Here is a 26729-nt window from a genome sequence, read left to right as displayed (position 1 = left end):
AACCCACTGTTTAAGTGAAATGCCTATCACCAGCCATGTTTTTCTACTTCAGACTTGTGTGCACCTGGGACACTGACTGTCAGTAGGTTTTGCTTTTGAGCTGCGGACTATGCTTGAACCTGGAATTAAGAGTGACACCTAGGGAGTGAAAATTAGGCATGTGGGTAAAAAATAAATACATCCAATAACGTCAAGGCTAGCTGGTCAGACTGCTAATTGAAACCACAAAGCTGTGTACAGATATGCTTCACAGCTTGTGACAGGAGTGAACTCACAGTGATGAGATATTTGAGCACCTTGTATTTTTCTGCTGTGCTGAGGCATCATTGGTATCTGGTGTGTTGTTAGGGCTTTCACTTTTTGTGACAGCACTACATCCCAGGCTTGATTAAACCATGCCATGGATACTGAAGCAGTCTTATATATAATACATTATAATAAAGTCAGTTGAAGGAAGGTACAGAATCACTATCATTGCATGTAATCAAGGTAAACTAATGGGGATTATGTAGGAATCCATGAATAGCAAATTTTAGTGGTGCAGGCAGATAGAGTAAATTACCCAAGAGATTATCCTAGCTCTGCTCTCTAATATCTACAGATATTGACTGTCAGCAGAAACAAAATAAACTCTGATGCAACACATGAAAACACAGTTCATTATGTTCAGTGTTAGAAAAACAATGGACTAAATCTGCTTTGCTTTCTCTAGACCTAGCTTATTAATTGCTCTGGCACAGTGCTGAGGGAAGCAGGAGAGAAGGGATGGAACATCCCTGATTTTGCTCACATGGAAAACCTCTGTGGGAAAGCTATGGGGTGGGGTGGGAGAGCATATTTCCAGAAATTGTCCCAGCCTCTCCCCATATCTTCCCTTGGTTAGGGTTTCCCCCATGTGAAACAGGTCATGGGAGACATCCGAGAGTACTGCAGGTTGTCTGGGAGCAGGGGGGTGCTCAGGTTCTGGCCAGCCCTTGCCAAGTGCCACATCACCAAGGGTTGGTGTGGCTGAAGGTGCTCCAAGGCCACAGCAGCCCCAAGAGAGATCCTTAGTTCTGCTCTGCTCCTGCCCCTGAAATCCCACAGGGGAAGCGTAAAGAAGCAGAGAGTTATGTTCATGGATTGTACTTTTTTTCTGTTTGTTTCCAAGGTTTTTGTTTGGTCTAAGATGCAAGAAGGGTGATGGCAATGGAACAGAGATAAGTGAGAAGAGCTTAAAAGAAAGAGAAGTACATGAGGGTACATGAGGAAGGGTAAAGGTGAAGGTGCACAGGGCAAAGGGGGACAAGGTAGGCATGAGATGGGACATATCTGGGAAAGAAGAGCTATCTGGGAAAACAGAAATAAAGGTCAGGAGGGAGAACCTTGATCGAAAGATGAGACAGAGAAAAAGGAAACTTTGGAAACTTGTTCAGTATAGTAAGCAATCCAGGTAAGATGGCACTGAATATTGTAACTACTGCTAAGGACAACAGGCCACCTGAGTCCATGGCTTATGATATGTTCGGGGGAAATGGGCAACCCCACTTGCAGGCCTGGAAGTCTGGCTGCACCAAAGGTAGCCAAACAGCACCTGGAAACTTGCTATCAAGCTGTGACAAACCGGAAAGAATATCAGATGTTTCTGGAAGTGGTGTGGGCTTCTTTGACCATATTGGCTGCACCGTGACTTGTCTCATAAATCTCTTCCAGACAGTGATCATGATGCTGTAGGAAACTGCTATCATTTTCCTCTTAGGTACTTCTATCCCCTGAGAGCAGAAAGGAGTTCTGGTGTTATGTATAATGCTGCCAACAGAGAGAGGTCCTTTGGGAGGAACAGGGTCTCTTACTTTCTTTGACTTTAGAAATCAGTAATTTTTGATTTTTAGCTTACAGTGCCTCATTCCAATACTCCTGAAGGGTGAGTGAAGCTGTGGTTGGTTGTGTTGTAAGAGGGATTGTGCACCATTACTGTCCGTCTTGCTCTCTCCCACACCACTGTAAGATGTTGTTACAGAGTAATCTACAAAATGACTCCTGTGGCACAGATCAACGGTGCGTCATGGTGAGGCTCATAATTTGATTTCTGCAAGATACTTTTTGTATTTCACTGCATAAAAATGAGATGGTGTTTTGTTTGAATGAGCTCAAGATTTTATGTCATGTCATCTGGAAGATTTGTTCTACCTGGCTCCCATAAAACCTTTCTTTTAAGTCAAGTAAAAAAATTGTTCCTATGGAAGATATTTACTGTGCCAGACTGCAACACATTCCCCTGTGCCATTGCTACAAAGGCTTTGTAGTTTTTAAAAATGACACCTTGGTACAAAAGCTGAATGTTGTTGCTATATACTCTACTGGTAAATAAGAAATAAAGAGAAAAACAAAAGACATGTATGCCTCCATTGAAAACTGAGATGCCATCTTCATATCTCCAACAGCTACAGAAGTTAAATTCTACTCCTCAGTGCATCACAAGTGTTGTAGCACAAGGCCAACAAGAGCAAAGTATCCACCCATACTTATGAGAGATTCTATCTACACCAGTCTGGTCCCCTTTTACACCTGAGCACTTCCATTTCACAAGCAAACCCTAGCAAGCTTACTATGTTTTTTTTGTTTTATTTATTTATTTATTTATTATGCATATAAAAGTGTTTTGAGTGAAATTCTGACACAGAATGGTTGTCAGCGGAAATGCTATAATTCATTTCAGAGGAGAAGGGATTTCATCTCTTGTATTCTAATGAATTTCTCAGAAAGCCAAAAGTGGCTTCCTGAACTGGCTCCTATCTGGCCTACCCTTCCACAGGGCAGCCTGAAAAAAAAGAAAACCTCCCAGGTTTTCTTTGTGAAGATGACACTAAAGTGTAGGTGGATTAATAAGTGACATCATTACAGTCCGACTTGTTGCTTCTGTCAGAAAATTGTGACAAAAGTAAGCATTGCTAATTAATAACTGTTGAAACTAACAACACAACAACTTTCTCAGATTACTGTGAGAAGTTCCAATAAACTTTTAGGCTATGTTGATAAACATTTCCTCATGCAAACAATTCACATAAAATACCATGCCATTGTTAAATTGTATATAATCAGACTAAAATCTGTCCATCTGTTAAGAGGGTTCCATAACCCTATAGAACATAAGAAAATGAAATGCTTGTCCGTTCCACCCCCCTCCCCCAAATTAGCAGCAACATTTTTAACCAGTGTCAGATCAGATGTCTGCTTGTCTGTAAATACAGATGCTCTATTTCCAGATATGTCTGAAAAAAATGGGTTGCAGTAAGAACGAACCTCATGCAAAGGGATTTGATCCACCTATTGCAAATATTTTCAATAGAAAATATTTCAATAGAATCATAGAATCACAGAATGGTTTGGGTTGGAATGGACCTTAAAGATCATTTAATTCTGAGCCCCCTGCGATGGACAGGGATGCCTTCCACTAGATCAGGTTGCTCAAAGCCCCATCCAGCCTGGCCTTGAACACTTCCAGGGATGGGGCACCCACAGCTTCTTTGGGCAGCCTGTTCCAGTGCCTCAGCACCCTCACAGTGCAGAATTTCTTCCTTATATCCAATCTAAACCTACCGTCTTTTAGTTTAAAACCATTACTCCTTGTCCTAGGGGTAAGTGTAGTGTCCAGGGGTTGTCCACTACACTCCCTGACAAAGAGACCCTCTCCTGCTTTCTTGTAGGCCTCATGCAGTATTGCTAAATTTGAAGACTGGATTTCTTTTCCCCTCTGCTCTGAGAAAAAGGAAAGCAGGCCCAAGAGACATTCAAAGATTCAAGAAACATCGTTCACAAATAAGCAGATGCCAATATTCGAAATGCTTATGTATCATGAACTCTAACCCAACCTTAGTTACCATCTTTTCAGCTCCCAAAGCCCATAAAGACCACCATTGTGGTTTGTCTGGATGATGAAACAAAATTTCTATTGAAGATTTAGCCAAGTATGTCTGCTAAAATAAGCTATATTTTGATATGCATATGGTATGGTTATGCATGCAAACTTTGAGTTTTATTGAGGTTCTGTATGTGAGCTTGTGGAATAATTGCTGGAGATGACTCAATGAGGCTAAACATTTGTCCATGTCTTAAGAGAAGGTTCAGTGTTGCGGAAACTTCCAGGGTGAGATGCGGCGGTTATGCAAGTAAATCTGTTCCATGATAGTCCCCTTAGCAATACAGCCTGAAGCCTTAGGTACTGATAACACCAGGGAAGCTCAGTGTGCTGATTCTAAGAGATATAGCATGGAGGGTGGAGTGGAGTGAAGACACCATGGCCAGGCTCTGTGCTATCACTGCAGGGATGGGGAACCGGATGGTATTGCAGAACTGTTAGACCGCATGGCCAGCCCTGACTTTAACTGTTAACCAAATCATGTCCTTTGGGTGAACTTTGCTCATTATAACCCCATTATAATGCCAAAACACACCCCCATCCCAAAGGCTACCCACCTCCAAGGTGCAACCACCCGTCACTGAGCATGCACTCTGAGTTTCTCTGAGCCTATACCTTTAAACAAAGGTGAGAAAAACTTACACAAATCGCAATGAAGACTAGACAGTGAAGGCTAGAGTCACTCAAGTTCCACCTAAAAGTAAGGAAATAGTATAAAATGGCCCAAGAGAAGGAAAACATGAGGGAAGACACCATTGCAGACATGTTGGAAGGGCATTGCTGACTTCTGGGATCAGTCAACAGGCTGAACCTCTCTTCCCCACCCCACCCCCCAACCCTCCCCCCCATGGGGATGCCTATTAGGTGAGATTCGAACTCTGGGTTATACTGAGAGCTTCACCGGGGAACCTAACATTCTCTATAGAGCTGTTTCATAAATTAACATGTATGTATTGGTTGTGTTTGTTGTATTCATGGTATTTGCATGTGCTTTGCAGACAGAGTGTTTATTACAGACAATCCAAAAGAACTTGTACTCCTGTTGCTTCAATAAACTACAGCAGTCATTTACTAGACTGAAAGTGTATTGCACTATTTGTGAATCTGTGACTGATGTGAGCAGAATTATCATGCCATCGGCATTATTAGTGCGTCTGGAATGGTGATAATTCAATATACATCGAGTATGACTGGACTTTTAGTGCCAAATGGGACATCACTCAGAATCTAAGCCCAGCCACCCCCAGCCCCTCTGATATATGAGGACAAGCTGGAATGCAAGTGTCCTGCTAAAATTCCTTACTCTTTACGGCAACAGAGCTTTGTCTGTGTGGCACCTGAAAGCCTGATATTTCCTGATATTTCACTGGTCCCCGATCCCATGCCTACTTGCAAAAGTTCCTCCAGCCCTGGGCTGTTTTTTCCCCTTCCCTGCCTCAACCCCTGTCTCTTTTTTGTCAGACCATCTGAGGGGATTATTCTGGCACTTGGCTTTCAGGAATTTATAATGATGTTTGGCCTGCCTAAGGCAGCTGTTACACATGTGAAAGCATACTAACATGGTCAGGAATAGAAAATTTAAAAAATGATAAATATGGAAAATGTACACAGTATTTTCTAAATATAATTTCTTCCCTGATTTCATTCTGTGAGAATGATTTTTTTTTTTTTGTACTAAAAATTAGCTTTTCGTACATCTGTAATGGAATCCGATTGAGAGGCTAGACTCAGTTCCTCAAAATTTGTCCAGTTACTGTTTACTGTGCCCTACCTCTCAGCCTGGTGAACTGAAGTACATGAAGAGAGAGCTTTCCTTAGCCTCCAGTGGAATTACATATTAATTTAAAACATGTAACCAAGGAAAAATAGTGTTCAATCACCATTAAAATTTAATGTACTTGCATAAGCATTTCATAACAGTGTCAGGCTGAGGATACAGAAGTGCAGAGACAAATATTCAAATATGAAAGTCCATATTTGTTCTTTTCTTTTTCCTGAACAGAAAATGAATATTTAACCTCAAGGTTGGAGGCTCATTATTACTTGACATTCCTTTTTCATTGCTCTTCATTAAAGTGTATATAAGGACACTTGTCTGTATTTATACACACATGTTGTGTCTGTGTATTTAAAGATAGCGTTAGGCAAAGAGTTAGGGTTTAAAACAGATTTAAGTGACTCAAATGGTCCCCTCATATTGCTTTCCAAAAGGACTATGAGATCTAAGTAAATCAGGTATTCTGAAAAATATGCTCTTCAGATACCGGTTGGAATCAAGCGCTATGAAGCACGGGGTGGTGGCTGGTGATGTGAGCTTATCCCAAGGCCATACTTTGAAGAGCTGCTTCCAGAAGTAAGGGGGGATTGCCTTGTCTTCTCTTTGGAGTCAGGCTGAACTATGTCCGTGGTGTTGCATCCCCTCCTCTTTTTCAAGATCCAGAAATTCTATTTCTGTATGTGGAAACACAACTGTGGCTTCCTTTTCTGTTGGGCTGCAGTAAAGGCCATTTTTCCAAGAAGTTTGCTACTATTAACTCTCTTCTGATCTTGAGTATTTTCAGAATTGCACTTGCATGCTGAGGTCTCTTGGGACCAGTCCAAAATTAACTTTCTCCCACTGAAATTTTTGTGTAGTATTGAAACTGTTTTGTTTGTTTATTTGTTTTTCTCCCCCCCCCCCCCCCCCCCCCCCATGGGAATTTCATTAAGTGAATTCCTGACATCACAACAGAATTCCTGGAGTGAGAGGAGACAGGCAGTATGCTCTCTCACTGATAGCTCAGAAATGGCATAACTATAGGAAATCCATACTCATAGTCTGTATCCTAATCATTGCACAGCTCAAAACAGTGGTTGGCTATTCTGGCTCTGCTGTCTTATTTGGGGTTATTTTGTTTTTGGATGTATGATTTTGAAAGTTCCCCATTTTACCTTGAATGAGAAGGAATGGGAAGCTTCTGGAGATCTAGTTGTAGAACCCCTCTCCTCGTACTCCCGTCATCTCTAATAGTCTGGGTTTTGGTAGGAAGACAAAGAAGAGCAGCCTCCCAGTCTCCCTGAGACATTGGAGAAGGAATTTCAGCTGTGGTTCAGCATTTTTCTTTCCCTGAAGAAGCAATATTTTGCCCCCAGTTAGGGAGGTATGGAGGGGTTGTTTTTGGAAGATTAAGGTACACAAGAAACTGTAAGGCAATGAGTGGACAAAAAAAAAGGATTATTTGGTGCATGAGAGTAGTCTTTCCCTGGGGAACTGCATGGTCCTGTTCTCTGAACTTGCACCCCTGGATCTATGCATGATGCCTGCTCTTAGGAAAATCCAATCACCTTGTGCACTGTTGTTCTGCTTCTCCTCTGCCAAGCTTCATTTGGTGCCTGTCTGTCTGTATATTTTCTGAGAGCAAAGCAGAATCTCTGGGTAATATAATGCTGAAGGCCCATAGCTAGAAACTATGCTCAACTAGAAAGCCTCAATATTCCTCACCTATTTTTTTTTTTATGCAATGGAAGGCTAGTATATGGTTATCTTAGGTTTATTTGTGCTGACAGAAAGGGGAGATTTCCCTTGAAGATATGGCTGCTTTTAAGATCTGAATGCACTGTGTACACAATATTAATGAATTCTTTAATCAGATATTTTCCTCAGAAAGCTAGTATGTGGCTTCTGTTTAATAGGAAAACAATCCTGTATGTACAGAAGCCATACAACAACCTCAGGGGATGCCAGACAGCTCTATTTTCCTCTTCGCACAGGTCTTCAGTGGCACAAATATACAGTGATCTAAGAAAGATAAAGTTAGAAAAACAGTTACTGAATTCTGGATTTATTCTCTGAGTACATCCATGCACTCAGGTAAATTTCAAGTCAGAAAATTATTTGTTCTAGGTTGCCTTGATTCCTGTTCCTTCTTAAAAAAAAAAAAAAAAAAAAAAAAAAAAAGATTAGTACTCTTCCTGCAGACATGTACAACTCTATTTTAAATCTGCCCTTTGTCTGCTAACAGCATTTCAATGCTCTGCTGTATTTTCATCTAGAGTTAGATGAGCAATTTGCCTTTAAATCAGAAGAACTAAAAGTCTCAGTCTGAGATCAGAGGTGCATACCCCACTAATCACTGAAGAAAGCTCTTTGGTTTGACCAGGAAATTTGAGGTTCAAAGTACTTATAAATCACTTTGAAATTACCCCAGGTGAAATAAAATAGGCATGTTTCTAGTGACTTTTCTGACAATTGTTACTCTTTATTCACAGACACTTATGAATTCAGCCAGAGTATCTTCACCTACCTCACAAACCATTTAGGGAGAAACAAAACAAACAAATGAACAAACAAAATCAAACCACCATTAATTCCTTTGAGACCTTCCCTTCCCTTCCCTTCCCTTCCCTTCCCTTCCCTTCCCTTCCCTTCCCTTCCCTTCCCTTCCCTTCCCTTCCCTTCCCTTCCCTTCCCTTCCCTTCCCTTCCCTTCCCTTCCCTTCCCTTCCCTTCCCTTCCCTTCCCTTCCCTTCCCTTCCCTTCCCTTCCCTTCCCTTCCCTTCCCTTCCCTTCCCTTCCCTTCCCTTCCCTTCCCTTCCCTTCCCTTCCCTTCCCTTCCCTTCCCTTCCCTTCCCTTCCCTTCCCTTCCCTTCCCTTCCCTTCCCTTCCCTTCCCTTCCCTTCCCTTCCCTTCCCTTCCCTTCCCTTCCCTTCCCTTCCCTTCCCTTCCCTTCCCTTCCCTTCCCTTCCCTTCCCTCCCCTCCCCTCCCCTCCCCTCCCCTCCCCTCCCCTCCCCTCCCCTCCCCTCCCCTCCCCTCCCCTCCCCTCCCCTCCCCTCCCCTCCCCTCCCCTCCCCTTCCCTTCCCTTCCCTTCCCTTCCCTTCCCTTCCTTCCTTTGAAAGAATATACTTTGATATATCCTTCACTTCAGGATATACTAGAGTCTTCTCCATGAGCTGCAAGGTGTTCAAGGTGAGGAATCTGAGATGTACAGCCATCTAACACAATTGCAATGGCATGATTTACTCAGCTTCTTCTTAAGGTAATGGTGCAGTATTAAACCACCATAACACCATACTTTTGTCATTTAAAAAGACAACACTGAACCAGTGACTTTCAATCTTTAGTTTGTATCCAAAAAAAATTATATAAAATTAACTATCTGGTGAAGATGCAGATTTCTCTATAGTAAATTTAAGCTCATGACCTCTATAGTAAATTTAAACTCACTTAATTTGGCTGTTTCTCTCTTCATTGTTTCTCAGAAGTAACTCACGAATCTCCTGGGGCCAATGAAAATGATATACAGATGAAAATCATGGCTGTAAACCAAATACTAGACCTCAGTTCTTAAATATTATCTTCAAAGTATTTTCTATCTTATTCTGTGACTGAGATGAGATTTTAATTTCCGCTTTTGATTCTAGTTGTTGTTTTCTGTTCAGCTGAAACCATTAACATTCTCTTTTTTTCTTCACCTCTCTCTTTCATTGTTTCTAATCTCTAGCCTGGAAAGGGCTGCACCTCACAAACTCTTTTTCACACTCCTTTTAAAACTGAACGCATGCGAGGAAACCAAATACTAGTCTTCAGGTGCATCACTCCTCTGCTGTCTCATCTGGTAGGGTGTAGAGGGACTTCAGCATCTTTTGAACCTTCAAACACTTCCAAACTGAGCCCTATCATGGTGACTTGAGTGCAATGTGGAAATATAGGCTTTGAGTTTTCTCTATCAGCACTGGGGGATTGGGACTCTTGCACGCAACAGGAGAATCTCTGAACTTACCAGGCACTCTGGCAGTGCTGTGTCACACACGCAATGACCAAGACAGGGGTGTGGAAAGATGTTAAAATGAAAAAAAGAACAGTATGAAATAGTGGCTCAGCTTAAGAGACATTGCAATGAAAAACTTGAATAGCAGAGAAGTGCTTATTCCTACTGGTTAAGAAAAAAGAAGTCTAACACTAAGTAGGTAGGAAAACATTTTGTCTCTGTGTTCAGAGAACTGTAAAATGGAGCATTCAGATGAAAAAATAAAACTGCAAAATGAAGTCAGTGCAGGCCATTAATTCATATTTGACCCTCAATATGAAGGTGAAGGCTTATATTTGAAGGACACATTAAGACAAACGTTATGCAGGCTGGCAATGTGAAAGAAGTTCTTTCAAGTCAAGAAGCATAAGAGAATAACATGTAAATTGTCCTCAAGGGTTAAGGGTTCCCATCAAGAATCCAGGAACTGTGGGGAAAATGAAGTTCAAATTCCTTGCTGGACTTGCAATGCACAAACTTCAGACAGTTGGCATCAGTCTATCACCTAACCAAAACAGCAAAAGCCATTGGAAAAAAGAAAAAAAGAAAAAAAATTCACCCCCAACTGATAATTATTCTGTTGCTTACATATACATGTGTAGGATATTAAATTTTCATTGGGGAGCTGGCATTTTTTCATTTTGGTGCATCTCATTGTTTTCCAATGAATAACATAATGATTTGCCTAACTGATGAAACAGTGGAGCCTTGCCAGAAAGTTCAATGAGTTTATTTATTTTCTTGTGGGAAAACTGCTGTCAGCTCATATTGCAGCTCTCCAGTTTGAAAATGCATCATACATCATGGGTGAGATCCTGATCTTGCTTTCCCTATGTGTCAGTTCAGAGCTGTTCCTTAGACTGCGGTGAAACCACTGTGACACTGGGGTACTGGAAGGAAATTCAGACTCTATCCTGAACAGTTTGCACAGATTTTTCTTTGCTTCCCTACGCATGAATAAAAGCCTGATCTTTCATTTTAACTTTGATTTTTTTTTTAATAGATTAAAAGACTGAGAAAATATTATTATTACAAGAGTGGTAATTGGATATTTTTATTGTTGCTGAATGAATTCAGATGAAGATTCACTAAGCACAAGGCCCTAGACAGTTCCCCAATCCTTCACTGTTTTTTTTTTGGAAAGTGTAATGTACTCCTTATAGAAGTAAACTCTTGTTTACATGTCTAGTCAAATTTATAGCTAGTAGATAAGAGATTTCAGATAGCTGAGACTGATAAATCTACATCATGTTTTAGAATGTTAGCCAATTAATTAGAGAAAGAAAATCTGAACCGCCTCTTTATCAAAGCTGCAAAACTGTGATCACTGTGTTGTTGTTGTTGTTTTAATTTTGCTTTGTTTTGTTTTGTTATTGTTTGCTTGTTTGTTTTAAGAACTTTTTGAAGAATTAGTTCATAGCCATGCTCAGAAGCAGCTCACCAACCCCAGTGGTCTCAATCAAGTATGGTAAATTCCATGTTTGTGTTCTTTCATGGGGTAAAATTGAAAATTGTACAGTGCCTGTCAAAATAAATGTGTTTTTTCTTTAGAAAATAAATTAATATTAGAAGTGGTTGGTGCCTCTTTAATATCAATCCAGTGTAAATAAGGAAGATCCAACAACTTCTGAAAAAATTCTGGGCATGATCAAAGAAATATGACTGCAACTGAGGAATGGAGATAAAAACCTTTGGCTAATGTTCAGTCAGCTTACTTTACTGAATAATTAAATAGGTTCAAGATAGTCTGGCATGGCCTAAGGTTGGTTAATACAGGAAATATCAGGAAGGATTTAGCTCTACTGAGCTATGATATCTCATAGAGCTTCCTATAATCTATCCACCTTCCTGTTTACTCTGAAGAGGTCTTGCATTGAAGAGAGACAGCATTCTACTTGACACTATTGACATTCTGATGACTGACCACAGCCAGGACCTATTCAGAAACACTTCCAATGCAAAAATGAGGAAGAGTCCTAAAGGGGCTATATTGTTATTGCTATTGTTTCAAAGACAAGTAAGAGCTGGCCTTTGCCATTGTAATACAGTCACGCTAAACAGGTAGAATTGTATTTAAGCTTTTTCTAGTTGTCCTATTGCAGCTACTTTAATGGACTTTTTTTTTTTTTCCCCTGGATAAAACAGATCTTCAGTTCCACCAAGGTGAGGTCTGTAGATGATGAAAGGTAGGTTATTTCCTTGTCTGTTCAAGACAGAAGAGAAGAAGCACACCCATAAGTTCCTGGGAAGAGGAACATGACAGAGGAGGTCCACAAGGCTACATCAACTAAATGGTGGGAAACTTTTCTTTAAGCTTAAAGGGTGTAAACATGCGTTTGAATGACAGTATTATGAAGGATTGAAAATGGGTGGGGTGTATTTCATGGGGATTTCTTGTTTTAGAGGACCTGTGCTTTACAGACATTTTTTATCCATTTATTAGTTAGTGATTTAGCCCTATATCTTTGTGTCATAAGTCCAACTTGCACTGATTTCAAACCTCTCAGATTCATGTCTGACAGTCATAGCTCCAGGCAAGTTAGCTGTTTCAGATATGCACCCAAACCTTTGAATGCTTCTCTGCCTCAGAACTTAACTCTAAGCCTTTTGAAGTTCACCCAGCCTTACTATACTATCTAATCCATTCATGAATATTCATCCAAGGTAACAGTAATTGTGATGCTATTGTGTCACTTCTAAATAATTAAAGGCTCTTCAGCAACACCTGTGAAACCTGCCTGACTTTTAAACTAAGCATAGCTATCTTTTTTATGTTTATATTTTATTGTATCACAAATACCATCCTGGGACCATGGTCAAACAGATGATTTTGAGAGTTACACTCTAAAGAAATGAGGAAAGCATAAAAACATTCTGCGGGGAAAAGTAAATTAGAAAGATTGGTTTCATTAGAAGGCACATAAGCTTTTGTGATCCATCTGTTGGCAGTAGCTCTCCTTAGTAAACAGACCTGGATGATCAGAGTATTGTAATCTAGAAAAAAAAGGAATGTTAAAATGTGTATTGAAGGGACCCCTCTCCTTCCACTCTTCCCCTTCAAGAAAAAAAAAAAAAAGGTAAAATAGAAAGTTCTCTAGGAAGCAAAAGCTATGAAGAAATAAGTTCTTACACTTGTCCCATTGAGAAAATAGGATATGCCCTATGCAATACAGGTGGTTTATTCTCAACCCACAGATGTCCTGAAATTGAAGAAGTCTCATGACAGGCTGCTGAAGGGCATGACGAGTATTAATGAAGATCCTTTCTGTTTTCATACTTTTTCTGTTTTCAGAGATGTTTTTCTGTGGCAAGGTAGCCAAGAAGGCCAATGATATCCTGGACTGCATCAAAAACAGGGTGGCCAGCAGAGCTAGGGAAGTGATTGATCCTCTGTGTTCGGCACTGGTGAGACTGCACCTTGGATATTGTGTTCAGTTTTGGGCCCCTCACTACAGGAAGGATAATGAGTTACTCGAGAGTGGGCAGAGAAGAGCAATAAAGCTGGTGAAGAGTCTGGCAAACAAGACTTAGGAAGACTGGCTGAGGGAACTGGGGTTTTTTAGTCTGGAGAACAGTAGGCTGAGGATAGACCTCATTGATCTTTACAGCTGCCTGAAACGAGGTTGTTGTGAGGAGGGTGCTGGTCTCTTTTCTCAGGTGAGAAGTGACAGGACACAAGGAAACAGCCTCAAGTTGCACAAGGGGAGGTATAGGTTAGATATTGGAAGAATTTCTTCATGGAAAGAGTGTTTAGGCATTATAACAGGCTGCCCAGGGAGGTCATAATGGACTCACCATCCCTGGAGGTATTTAAGAGATGTGTGGATGTGGCACTGAGGGATGTGTTTTAGTGGTGGAGTTGGTAGTGTTCAGTGATGTTTGATGACCTTAAGGGTATTTTCCAACCTAAGTGATTCCATGATTCTAAGAACTGAAATTCCCATGCTGAGTGGGCCAATGGCTAGCTTTGGGATTGTCACCTGTCAGGCCTTGTGTATTTATCTCTCCCTTCAGAAGAAGAAAATGAGATCCCAGCTCATTTTATTCCCGTTTTCAGACAACATTTCTATCTGGATGCCACACGCTGCTTTCTGAATGCCAGCAGCATTACTGCTTCTATAGGCCTGAAATCACTCCACAATATTCTCAATCCTTCTTCAGCAGCCAACCCTTTTCTCCTGGTTTTAAGCCACCATGTAGGCTATTTCTATTTGTCTGATTAGCAAGAGCTATGGGAGATAATGACACTATTTAGCAGTCTTTCCAAGTTGCTACCCCGTGGGGCTTTTATCTTGGCTTCACTCTTCCTTAATCTTATTTCCTCTGTCTGTAAGCCATAAAACTGAAACTTCATAAATTAATATAATACGATGGCTTGTAGAGAACCGCACAGATTCAGGCAAAAGGGAATATCCTGACAATTTTCAGAACTAAAGGGAAAGAGCTTTACAAAAGGATCCCTTTTCATGGATGGTAAGATTGTTGGCTTGAAGACATTGAAATTGTTTAGGTTAACGGCATGGACCTTCAATTTGCAATATATGAAATGGTTCTTTGCAAAACTGACTGTAATGAAAAGTTTGAGAAAGATAAAACTTATGCCTACTGTAATTTCTGAGGAATATTTACATGAAGGTTAGCAACATCACTTGAAGTACAGAGTGCATTCTAAGGCATTTTAGATGCCTTTTCACTGGGCATGTGAGAGAAGCAGAATGAAGAAAAAATGTTTTGAAGCCATTGAGAAGAGACAGAACAGTATTAGGCTGAGATTTTTACATGCTCTGCAGTAGTATGGTTGCCAAGTCTATAGGAATGTTTTAGAACTTTCATTAAGCTTAAAGAAATTGAGCTTTAAGCTCTGTGGAAACACTGTTCTTCAACATCCTTATTTTAGACTCAGAATGAGGTCTTAAAAAACAGAATTTTCTGGATCTGCCAAGATGCAGAGCCAGAGCATTAACTATAGAGAGGGTAACGTCTGTGGTCTTTTATGTTTCCAGGCATTCATGTTAGCCTGTCCCCACGCCTCTATCTTCAGTCTCTCCCAGCTATGAATGCTAGCACAGAAGGAGGCAACAGTCATATAGATGCCCTCATTGGAAAAAAAAAAAAAAAGAATCTAATCTGCTAGGACTCTCTATGGAAGTACTGAGAAGAGTGGCTTCTTATAAATTCTTTCTTCTGCCTTGCAGAATACATACATGCTCTGGCACCAGAAGGTCTTCAGGGTGTCCCTTCTAGTGTCAGGTAACAAACAATTTTCCACAGACTCTTCTTGAGGTAAGTATCTGAAAAATCCACACAGGGCATTTGCCAGGCCTTAGGAACTTGTGCAATAACTGCTCTTAAATGACAGATTAGAACTGTGATAATGCATTCTATCCCTTTCTTGCAATATTGGCAGAAATGGACATCATGAAGGTAACTTAATATTTCACACTTCAGTAATATTTAAGGCAATGTCATATGAGAATAAAGCAAAAATATACTTTTGAGATACTTCAGTGACATCTCTCCAACATGCTTGACGTGCAAGACATACGTTCATCTTTTACATTATTACATGATTGAATTATTTTTCCTCTTTAATGTTTAGCGGCTTCTTGCTCCCATTTTGAGTCCTAAATGCATAACATATAGCTTCTTTACTTAGTTCAGTAGTAAGTTCTGAATTAGTTCCTAGAATCTTCAATCAAATATGAGTCAGGGATCAGGTCTGCCTTAAACACCCTGTACAGCTTAAAGTATAACACCATCTTAAATCCCATGGAAATATTTCCATTGACTTTAATAAAAGCTTTCAGTAGGTTTTTTTTTCCCCATAAATATAAAACTTTTAGGAAAATTAATGTATCTCTGACAAGCCTACATTAAACCTTTCAGCCTTGTATAGCTTTACCAATATACTTAGGAGAAGTAATTACTTCCAAAATGTAAGTGGTGTTTTGGGTCATAATAGGTGTAATATTAACACCATTATGGTGTTATTTCAGCACTCCTGTATGTAACAGTACACTGTGTGCATAGAATGATTTTCCTTGGGTATTTTTTATCTGAAAATTTTATTAAGCAGCAAGCAGATGTTAAAAGCAATAGATAAAGTTTGCTTACATTGTTATTTTGCATTTCAGTGGTGCAACGGTGGAGATGAATCCTGAACATTGCCCATTTAATGCTGCATGATATAGAAATGGCAAATAAAAATTGTTTTTAAATACACACATGCACATACATACCTCCCTGCAATGTAATCTGGCAGGCTTCAGACAACTGTAGCTCATGTACCTGAATGCCACATATGTAGTCTACCTGTATATTTATTTATTTATTTATTTATTAAGATTTTGTCCCTTCCCTGTATAAAATTAAGTTTATTTTGGATTCAGTCTGCATCATTAAAACTGGCAAAGCAGACCTGATTATTTGGCCAACCACTTCATTTCTTGGGTTCTTTTCATTTATTACATCTGACAATCAGCTTTTAGCATCCCTGACTACACTGTATATACTATATAAATTAATGTTAGAATAATTTTCATTTGCACCCTGAAAGTACACATACAGAGCAGTTATACTAGGCTTTTATAAGAGGAAACTGAGAAGTATGTTTTTGGTTTGTCACTGAATACATTCCTGTAAGTTCACTGTAATTATAAAACTTTTGCTTAGAGTCAAATGCACAGTATCTACTCCATACCAAGGTTACTATGGCACTCTTACTGCTAGTCTAAACACGAATGTTTAATTTATGAGCATTATTTTCTCTGAGGTCAGTGTGGGTTAGCTGTGCATTACTCAAAGCCAAACTTTTTTTTTTTTTTTTTCCTCAGTGTGCTAAATCAAAGGCTGAACACCTTGGATTGCTGGGGGATAAAACATTTACATGTAAGCCTAATTAAAGGACCCATCTATTTTGTAAAATAGAACTTCTTCATCTCAGTCCACCTTAAGAAGACAAAAAAGCTGGAGTCCTTAGTCAAGAAACCTCCTCGATTTCTAATGAATTCTTTCTGCTTAAGAAATATCTTTTCCTTGGCATTTTTTTTTAATCTCTTCCTCAACAATCCTCTCTGCCTTTTGTTTTTATTTATTTATGCAACTACACAGATAACATGATATGATATTATATAATATAGTATAAAATAAAATATCAGTATCATTTAGTTCCACGTACAACAGTGTTAAAAGAAACTACAGTGAACAAAAATTTGATCCAGTCCTCACAGAAGACAGAATATTAACAGTTGGATGGGTGTCTACATGGGAAAAAAGATCATTTGTCCTTAAGGTACAACTTCTTCAATCCTCAGATAGCTGTGCAGAGAGAAAGGAGATGAAATAAGGAGGGAATAGACTATCTACACTTTTGTAAAACGTTGCTTCATATTCCATCTGTGCATTGCAGTCCTTTGAGATATGCTTGCAGTGGTGCCAACAGCTTGGGGATTACCTAAATGGAATAATTTTGGCTTTAGTTCTTATATGTACATTAAAAAACAAACAAACAAACAACAACAAAAAGCAGAATGTCCTGCCATTTTGAAATGGCATCTTCAGAATGTTGACAGCTAGCTTTAAATAGACCAACTTCAGAACTTGTATGAAAGCTGATGCAGTGTGAAATGCAGTCCTTACACCTTTTCTACTGCAAAAATTGTTTTTGTTGTTTTTTGTTTGTTTTTGTTTTTGACAAAATAGAATCACTCAGTTGAAGAATCCATTTAATATCAATATTTTAATAAAATCTATAACATTCAAACTAATATTTCACGTAAACCAAGTCATAAAACTAATAATAAAACGTAATTAGGTAACAACAGATGGAACAGACGTGTAAAACATATCTTTCTTCTACAGTCTTTCTCTGGTTGAAAAAAAAATCCTGCTTGATTTAAAAGTTTTGATCTTGTCATAAATTTCTGAAGGTTCAGTCCTATCTCAAAGCACTACCCTGAATTGCAGTGTTTTAAACATTTTGATCAAATACAAGAAAATTGCATTTTCTTCTTTAAGTATCAAGTTTGCAAGTTGTATTTATACCACTTGCTTTTAACACTGCCACTCTGAAGTTTTAACACTTCTCTCTGAAGTTGTACTTGCAGAAGGAACTCACATTGAACTTTGAAGTCACTGTTTTGAATGATTTGGGGCTGTAAGGATTGCTGAAGTGGTAAGTTAGGAAGAAAGTCCTCACTGACAGTTGTTCTGACACAAGGTAACTGAAGTTTATTACTGTGAAACTATCAAAACTATTATTTTTAAATTGTTCATTTTGTCCATTCATTCTGCATTCAGCAAATCCTGTACAAAAACAATGATTAGAGAGGTTAACACATCCCATTAGCAGGCTGTGTACTGATAAACTTTTATGACATCACCACACATAGTTACAGAGCATCATTAAAATAATAATTAAAAAAAATCATACATTTCACTTCCATTTCTGTATTTCTTTTTCCCTTCACTTTGGTAGAAATTCTAATATCATATTTCATCAGTACCTAGATTTTCTTAGTCTTAGCTTTCCCTTATAATTAAATCACCCACAGAAACTTGAAAGGTCTGATAGTCTGGGTGCTATCATCCATTCACTACCAGCAGGCAATAGGAGGTTTCTATTTTGTTGTTTATGCTAATTGAGACTACTTGCCATTTCCACCTATTGTTTTACAACTGTATCTTCATATCCTTGCATGCTTTCATTGATTTTGCACCAATGATATTGAAATCCTATAGCCTATGATCTCATCTTACCAGTTTCTCTTTAATTTATCAGTGTTTCTAGCTGCAATCTCTGTGATAGGAATATCTTGAATTCGTTAGTCAATTCTAGTCACTCGTTCCAGAAAACCAATCTGAATAGGAGAGAAGGAACTGAATAAAAGCTAAACAGGGAATTTAAGTATTTGTCTTGAGGTATGTAGAAAGATATTTCTGTGCACACGGAGTAGAGAATTAAACATACAGTGAAATCACCTGTACAGAGGAATTCTCCATGATGAGAGATTCATGCATTCATAATACAACGCAGGGAATAAAGTAAATCACCTTCCTGCAGTGGATAGTTTTCCCTACATTATTTCTAATAATGGCACCGCACAAAGTGCCACAAGTCATTCCTCCTGTTACCATTAGCAACTGTATATTTCACCTTGGCAGGAGATGGTCACAAAGTTGCTCTACCAGTACAGTATCTTTCTTAGAAAATCATCCCCTTCATGCAAGATCAAAAGAGATGAAAGAAATTAATTTGACATTGAAATGTTTTGATGTATTTGATTTCATAGATATGAATGAGTGAGGTAGCTGACAAGTAAAATAAAGCAGAAAACTTTGTGTAGTCAATTAGATTTTTAGTAAGAGTCGTTTAATAGTTTCTATACAATCGTTTTTTCAGCTGGCTTTTTTTCTTTTGAAAAAACTTTCCTATCAAATTTCTCTATCAGTATCAGAAATGTTTGAAGAAAATATGTTAAGTAATTTTCCCCATTAAAAGTTTCACATCCACGTTTTACTCAAAGAAATAAAATCATTTCTACTATGTACTACAGTTACTTCCACAGTATTTTTCTGTTTTCTGGTTCCATTAGATTTTCAAGTAAATTCACCTTTATTTCCACCTTTTATCCTTAAACAAGAATGAGATCTCAAAATGTTTCATTAAATAAAATAAATAATTTTACTTTGTATTTGTGAATACAATAAAAGTGTATAGATCTGCTCAAATGATGGACTTTGCATTTTTCATGTTTTTGAAGCATTAATTTCAGTGTTATCTCAAAACCATTTGGGGAAATTTGAATTTAAGAACAAAACATTTTCCTAAACAAAAAGACAGAACATTTTGAGATCCTTTAGCAATTCAAAAAAAGGGGGTTGATAAATTCTCTTCATATCAATTTCATTGAAATGAGACATCCATGAGAGAGTGATAACAATAAAATATTTTCATGTAAGGAAATAATTTCATTAAAACAAAACCACACTAGCTCATTCACTGTTGGATTTTCTTTTGGGAGCATGCACACCCTTTAATGTGCAATCCATGCCTGTATTTGCACATCTTCCAACACTGCAAGATTTAAGGACATCTCATTGTCTATTTCCGTACATAAAGTAGAGGAAACTATTGTTATGGAAACATTTCTTTGCAATTTTTTTGTTTGTTTTGTTCTGTTATGTATTTGGTCAGCCTTACTTTTTAGCCTTCTCACCCTTAATTTTCTTGTAAATATAATAATTTTATATATCTCAAATTCTGATACATTTCTCAAGCAAATAGATTTTAATATTTGCATTTTACAGTTGCTATAAAATAATTTTTTCACCAAATTGAATCAACCATTTCATAAATCCAGATTGCCACATTTGTAATAGCTGTTGCCTATTCTGTTAAGAATTTTGCATATCCACTGTGGAGCAAATTACTCCTTGATTTAGACACAGCTGTTTCCTTTTATGAGTTTATCTGGTGCCATAATGCCTTTGCTGCTAACTCTTCTGGTTCTGATTGGTAAACTTGGAAATCAGACTTGCTAGATGAATCTGTGCCACCTCTGTTGTAAATTGGGAAAAAGTGGAAGTAAACAGTTCTTTGTTTGGTGGAAATGATTAATCTCATGCTTACAGAGATTTGAAAAACAATGCTAGATTGTAAATCAGTTCCATCATTGCTGAGCCATCAAATGGTCTGGGGGATACCTTAAAAATCCTTTTTTGCTTTGAGGGAATGAAGCAATGAGAGTAAAGTTCACTGATGACAACAGGGTGGTAGCTATTTTGTCTCCATTCATGTGAAATGAAGATAACTCTCAGTTTTCCCCTCTGATATGTATCTGTCAGTGTTTGGTTGCTGAAAGGGACCTGCGTATTTTGTAAGAAGTCTCACTTGTGGTTAAGAAATACTTACATTAAGGGAAATACAGATGCTATGGCATACTGATGTCCTTCAGAATTTCTATCAGCAGTTTTCTCTTCAGTCTTTCAGAAAGTCATGTATGTGGGATCTACAACACATGCAGTTCAAGTTAATTCACCACAAAACAACAACAACAACAACAAACAACAACAACAACAACAACAACCCAACAAGATAGCAGGGAAATGCTTCAAAGAATGTCTCAACATACTTGAAAAGGTCTGCTTTATATTTGAACAAAAACAACTTGGTGAAACAGTGGAGTTCTGAGTCACAATGTCTGTGCATGGAAAGAATATCTAAGAAACAAACTTTTCATTTCTGTTGACAGAGATACTGGGTGGGTAGAAGGGAGTTGGTAGGTATTCTGACATATGCATTTGCTTACGTCTTTTTTTCCAGAAACATATTAAAAAAAGATGCTTATCCAGTCATCTGCCTCAAACTAACTCTTTGGCAAATGATCACCAAAAGGAAGCTGCTACGGCAGTAACCGTTTTGGCAGTGCTGTTCTGAGACTGTTTTTTTCCACCATTCAGCCTAGTTATTTTTCAGATATGCTCTTAAGTAATACTGACATTTTATTAGAATGTTGGATTGTATTTCTAAAGTATCCTTTATGTTTTGCTACAGGTGCTGTGAGTGAAAATGGGAAAGCAGTTTGCAGGAGGAAATAGGGATTCTTTTGAAACAGACTTATTTAAATATTTGTGTACAATAAAATTTATACACCAAAATATAAAGAAATGTTAATAAAAACACTAACACCCTGCTGTGGTAAAAGCTTGATTATGCTTCAAGATAACTGATAACTGTATCTTTGCCAAATATAAGTCTGTGATGGTCTTTATTTTTTGTGTCCTTTTTTTTAAAAAAAAAAAAAAATCTAAATACTGTTCTAGACTATTTTGACACAAAAAGCCTCTGTAATGTGCTCTTGTAGAAAAGAACATTCATGACCTAAACAGCTACTGGAAACTATCTAATGAATGTGCCAGAGCACTGTAACACAGAAGTTTATGTTCCATGTTCAGCGAGTGGAGTTTTTGTTTGTTGATGTGGTTTGTTTGTTTTCCACAGGGGAGGAGGAAGAGGAAAGATGCCAAGGCAGATGAATCATGGGAAGCTACTGGAGAGTTATTATAGTTAATTGAAACTCCCGCAATATTTGTACAAAAGAAAAATGCCAGTTATTCCACAGCTATAAATCAGCATGTTTTCGTTGACATGAATGAATTACACTGATTTACACTATGTACAGAATTTTCATCTTCCATTGTTGTCATGAAAAAGAAGTTTGTTTGGGGCTGGGAGCACACTTTAAAAGATACATCTTTCATCAGGCAGAATATCTCAGCAAAACTTCTTTGGAGGCTGTAAATTTCCCCAGGTGCTCAAAAGAATCCTTTAAGTTTCTGTAGTTCTGTTCACTCTGAAGTCCCTACAGGAGCCGTTAATCATCAGGAACAATTTAACAGTTCATTGCCAAATAACAGAGACATGCCATAATGCAACTATATGCAGTTCTGGAACCCTACAAAAACCAAAAGAGTAGCACTGTTATCAGACATGCTAAAGGAGATGAAATACTTTAGAGTATTTTTTGCTTTAGTAACAGAACTTATTTTTCATTCATTATTGTGCTTTCAACCTTAAATAAGCACATAAATACTGCAAGTCTGATTTTAAGAAGAGTGATTATTTCTTCTTGGCAATGAACCCAGGATCACACTTCTACCCACTTAAACTACTTTTAAGCTCATGTAACTCCAACATCAGTGTGGTACCTCATGATTTATCATCAAATAAATAAGAGAAGAATCAAGCTTTCAGTCTGGCTGTTAATAGTTCATGCTGCCTTCAGTGGGAATTTTGTTTTCCAGAATAAAACCTTGATTCTAAGGGGGTAGTTGCAACAAGCACTTTCTGTGTGGCTTCCCCAGGAACTGAGGATGCTCAGAGATCTTCAGAATCAGCCCAGCACCTTCCAGGACCGTGACCAGGTACTGATGTGCAAAGCTTCCTCAGATCTGTTACCACAAGGCCTGGCTATTAGAAATGATGGAACTACTGAGGAGCAGAACAGTATGGCCTCAGAGGTCTTACTGCAAATATCAAAGAAATGTAATGAGTATCAACATGGGATAAGTTGTTAATTTGTTTAATGAAAGCCAGGGAGACATGCAGATTGCATCACAGAAGGGAAAAAGGCCGCCTTAGAACCAGATAGAATAATTCTGTGATTATTTAGCGGTTTATTTTATCTCAGTGACAGCTTTCAAAAATTAACTGATGCCTTGAAGCACACAAGTAATGGTGCTCTCAAAGCTGTGCTGGCCACATAACTCAGTGAAATCTGTGGGGGATCCTTAATACAAACAGAACCCTGGAAAATGTTGTGGTCAGCATCAGCACACCCCAAACTGCAGTAAAAATGGACAGAATTTATGGTAGCGCATGTTTCAACTTACAGTCAGCTATTAGATGGGATTGTTTGCATTGCCTTCTTCAGTGCAGCGTAATAAAAGTCAGCATTTTATTTACATCTGTATGAGAGGAATATCATTCGGGGAGCAGTTTGTTAAATAGCTGTAAATAGCATTTTTACTACCCCCTTTGCATTGCTCTATATCACTCTGTTTTGCTGGACTGGAGTGAGCCAGTGCAGCTCTGCTGCTTCGTGCCACTGGTTGCTGTATCCTTCCCAGGATTTCTGGGGGAAGTAGAGTGTTGGGCTTTCAGTGCCTCTGCTGCATTTCTCTTCACATCCACCTCTCAGTTCTTAGGACAGCTAGAGAGGTAAACAGACACTGAATACTTCCCCCCATAGTACTCCTGCTTCTTTTTTTAGGTGCTCAGGATCCCCTGTAATTAAGCATAGTTGAGACTCATATTTCTCTTGTCCCTTGATTTGCTGGTTCTCCTCACCTTTTCAGATGAGGTGTATGGCTTTACTCCACACATGCTCTATTTACCTTTCCTTTTATCATTCTTTGTTTTAATTCCAATTATACATCCTTTCAGTCTCTGTGCTAGACCTCTCTTTTCTCTGATGTTCCCATTGCTATACTTCATCTCTGGTTGGGCTGTTCTTCTGTGCAGGGTGCAATTTATGCCACATGCACAGGCAGAATTTATGCCACATGCAGAAGCAAAGGTGGTGTGAACTCCATTCCTTTGGCAGTGGGATTTTACCAAACACGGTATCAATATCAGCAGCCTAATAAGACACTGGATGGACTGCCCACACGAACTTTTACAGATGTTCAAAGGGACTTGGGAGTAACTTTGTCTAAAAATACCCTCTATAAATGTAGTGTATATGTATTCTTATATTTTTATTCTTTAAGTATATATATATATTCTTAAGTATACAGTAATTCCAATGTGCTCTGGATTCAAATGGGAACGATAATAATGATGGCACAGCTGAAATGTGTCTCCCCTCGCAAAACAGAAAAACTTACATTTTCAGAGATTCTCCACACAACATTGCACCAGCTTTTTCGGAACATCTTCTTACTCCAGCACATTGCTTTGCAGCAGTCTCCAGTTTTTGTATTGGTCTCCTGAGCTATACAGAATGAAAACCTAGCATAGTTTATAACAACTAGTATAAACTTTATTTATTACTAGGTACAATATTTATAAGACTGCCTAGAGGTCACAGTCAATGTCTTACCCCCTTGTGCCAGGGACTGTACAAATCTCTGATAAAACGTACTCACTGACCCTGAGATTTTAAATAAAAAAGATACACTGTGAAAGGAGGAAAGATATGTCAGCCTTATTTACATGCAAAGAACTGAGACATTAAGAGGCTTACCAAGATAGAAAGATCATCCACAAAGAAGTCTGGATTTGAAGCAAATCTCAGAGAAACTGTTTTTTCTCTTGTGGACTTGTCAAATATGTTTAAACATTTTGGTTTTGAAAAGAGAAAAATAAAAAGCGGATGACAGAATAAGAGATGTATATATTGAAGTAGCAGAAAAGAAAGCAAATATTTACAAATTTCTGAGCAAACAAAAGCTTAATTTGTCAGCTGCTGTACTCAAAACGCTAGGGAGATATAGTCTTTGGAGCTTCTGAGAGACAGAATTTTACCAACTTACAATGCTTTTTGGAGCAGGACAAAACTCAGATATTTCCATCTGTGTTAAAGGAGAGTTTGTATTTTCAGTTTTGCTCTTATTCAACCTGGATAGAGAGGTTGGACTGGTAATACCCAACTGAAAGGACAGGTTAAGGTATAATTGCACTCTGTTAACACCTCTATGCACCAGCACCATATATTGACGTGTATGTAAAATTCATAGCCATAGCCAATAAAAATACTTATGAGGGCAAATATCGAATGGGGGATCAATACCAGAATTCTATTAGAAGATCAGACATCAACATGTTTCATAAACCAAGGGGTATACAAATACCAAACAGAAATAGAAGTATAAACAAGAGCAGATGCCATGTTTTCCCTTGAATGACAGCGGGGAGCCTCCACTCTCTCCTGTCATTTTTCAAGCTGACAGGTAGGACTGACTCTAAGTGGACAAGATGTCATCCAGAATTACCAGCCAGAAACCAGAACTGATATAACTGCACAGACCTTATCAAAGACAAGCAAGCCAGTACGGGATATGACAGAAACAGCTGCCAAATCTGGTGCTCTAAGAATATCCCACCCAAATGTACATATGAATGCAATTGCTGAAGGGTTCCTTCCTCCCCTCACAAGTGTACTCTATAATATTTGCACTGCTAAAATGAACTATAGGTGCAGGTGAAAAATAGTTACAACTGAGATGCTCTGACACCAATCAAACACACAAAAATTTGTGGAAGAAATTTTTCATATTTATGAGAGCAATTCAAACCAGTCTATGTGTTGTCTGTGGGGCAGCCTTGCTTCCTCTTGCAATCCTTACCTCTAAAGGGTTTGGGTAAGGCCTGCTGGAGTATGCTGTGGCTCATACACTTGGAGTTTCTGCCCACGTCAATCAGAGAATGGTGGGAGGTGATATTATGAGTGGTTTCTGCCCATGTCTCCTCCCACACTGAAACACCCTCTATACAGACCTTAGATTCAAGAAAGGTTCCAAAGTCTTACAGGTTATCCATAGCTTAATTTGCTTTATATAGGTATAATTTGCTCAATGGAAGCTTCTCTGACAAAGGGAAACAATTATTTTCAAAATTGTAATTTTAATATATTCCTTGAGTAGCTGCTGTGCCTGAAAACTGACATGGAGCCAGCAGTGGTCCCTGGACACTCCTTGGGTCTCTCCGGCTGGGGACAGAGGTAAAGTGAATGAGATGTTTAAGCATGTGCAAGGTATGGGTAATAAATGATCCATGAGATTTGTTTTTCCAGATATGAGTTGTTCCATGAAGTTGGTCTGTAAAGTTTTCACTAAGCACAGGAAACTCTAGAATCAAGAAATTTCATTTTTTCATTCCTCGCCAGCTGAGGAGCTCTGGACTCCAGTCTCTATCTCCAGTCACTAGACCCTGCCTTTGCCTACACCTCTAGAGGACTATTAAGTTTAATGGACTGTACAAGTGTAACTGAGGCCAGAATTTGGCCATATTACTTTTCCACATATGTGCACAGTTAGAGCCCATACCTCTGGGGAAAACAGGTTTAAAAAAAAAAAAAATGTAAAAGCTTTCACTTTCCTATAAAAATGCTAATGCAGCTACATGGCCTAGATGTTGTTCAACCTTCTTATTTTTACTCTTCATCTTAAAAATTAATAAATGGCAGTTCTGTGAGACAGAAGCTTGAGTTTGGTAGTCTTTTTCTGTCAGAGTTAGAAGTCAGCTAAGCTAAGTCTTCCCTATATTGCAGCAGAAAAATTTAGTGACCATCCTTGTTGACTGAATGTGAGCACAACCACACTCTAGCCAAATGCAAGGTGAGAGACAGTGGCCCTATTTCTTTATTTGGTACCTTGCCTTAGACATCTAATTTAAAAAAAAAAAAATGGTTCAGGCCTCAAGCACTGCTTCAACTTATGACTGATTTACTGATGATGTGTGTCCATGGTTTACTACCCTTATTTGAATAGCTATGTATCAATTTAATATCCTCTTATGAAGTCTGATTTCCTCAGTAAAGTA

The 26729-nt window shown here is 38.5% G+C and overlaps 3 long non-coding RNA genes across 3 annotated transcripts; 2 read left to right on the top strand and 1 right to left on the bottom strand.

The window, feature by feature from the left end:
• Positions 1-10662: 10662 nt before the first annotated feature.
• On the top strand, positions 10663-14996 carry LOC136790382 (uncharacterized). Its single transcript, XR_010830241.1, has 3 exons — positions 10663-11979; positions 12978-13090; positions 14881-14996. It is a non-coding gene; the product is annotated as an uncharacterized lncRNA (long non-coding RNA).
• A 1485-nt stretch (positions 14997-16481) lies between these two features.
• LOC125180817 (uncharacterized) lies at positions 16482-23260 on the top strand. Its single transcript, XR_010830240.1, has 3 exons — positions 16482-16573; positions 17779-17858; positions 20668-23260. It is a non-coding gene; the product is annotated as an uncharacterized lncRNA (long non-coding RNA).
• LOC125180818 (uncharacterized) lies at positions 20587-26012 on the bottom strand. Its single transcript, XR_007159717.2, has 3 exons — positions 25535-26012; positions 24074-24180; positions 20587-20694 (listed from the first exon to the last, which is right to left on the bottom strand). It is a non-coding gene; the product is annotated as an uncharacterized lncRNA (long non-coding RNA).
• Between the last annotated feature and the right edge of the window lie 717 nt (positions 26013-26729).

Source organism: Anser cygnoides, chromosome 3, assembly GCF_040182565.1.
Source record: "Anser cygnoides isolate HZ-2024a breed goose chromosome 3, Taihu_goose_T2T_genome, whole genome shotgun sequence".
Taxonomy (NCBI): Eukaryota; Metazoa; Chordata; class Aves; order Anseriformes; family Anatidae; genus Anser; species Anser cygnoides.
This window is presented reverse-complemented; position numbering and strand designations above follow the sequence as displayed.